This window comes from Penaeus monodon, chromosome 28 (genome assembly GCF_015228065.2).
Source record: "Penaeus monodon isolate SGIC_2016 chromosome 28, NSTDA_Pmon_1, whole genome shotgun sequence".
NCBI classification, from domain to species: Eukaryota; Metazoa; Arthropoda; class Malacostraca; order Decapoda; family Penaeidae; genus Penaeus; species Penaeus monodon.
This window is the reverse complement of record NC_051413.1, coordinates 5924323-5924978: the sequence shown is the minus strand read 5'-3', so window position 1 is coordinate 5924978 and position 656 is coordinate 5924323. Positions and strand designations below refer to the sequence as shown.

The 656-nt window shown below is 29.7% G+C and overlaps 1 protein-coding gene across 1 annotated transcript in view; it reads left to right on the top strand.

The window, feature by feature from the left end:
- Nucleotides 1-322, top strand: part of LOC119591328 (mucin-12-like) — a gene marked incomplete in the record, with an annotated part of 28957 nt that extends 28635 nt beyond the window's left edge. The window contains 1 exon segment of the mRNA XM_037940058.1: nt 1-322.
- Nucleotides 323-656: the final 334 nt, after the last annotated feature.

Sequence of the window (656 nt, the reverse complement as noted above, 5' to 3'; positions counted from 1 at the left end):
ACCAGAAAATCTTGTCAGTATTTAGGATAATAGAATTCACAGTATTCTGATTTTCTTTTTATATCTTTCTTCTTTTCATTTGCAAATATGGGAAAGGTGAATAAGCTTATACAGAGTAATTATAACTATACACTGATAGGTGCCATAGCATTCCAACAGTATTTTGCAATATAGTTTGAAGCCAGTTTGAATGGGATATTATCTTGAGCTGCATCTTCGTATTAACCTCAGTAATTAGTTGTCATGATGAATTCCTGAACAATGTATAGTCCACAATGACATTCTATTTCTCTAATTTGATAAATAAAAAAATTCTTGTTTATTTTTTCTTCTTTGATTGAAACCTGATTTGAATTGATTGTAAGATTTTTTTAAATAGTGCAAGTTGTAGGAATGAAGAGCAATGTTAATTAGATGCCGAAAGAGATGTTAAAGATGAGATATTTTGAAATTTCATCATGTTTCATTTTTTATTTTATTTTAGCAGGGGGGGGGTGGCAGGCATAAAAAAATAAAAATATTGGACAGGTGAATTTATTAAGAACATTTAACCCACAAAAGTACAAAAGTATCTCTACACATAAAAAGCCTCCCAATCAACAGAGTCCATTACTAGTCCTACCTATTTGGTTTTTTGAAAGATTTTTTTTCATTGC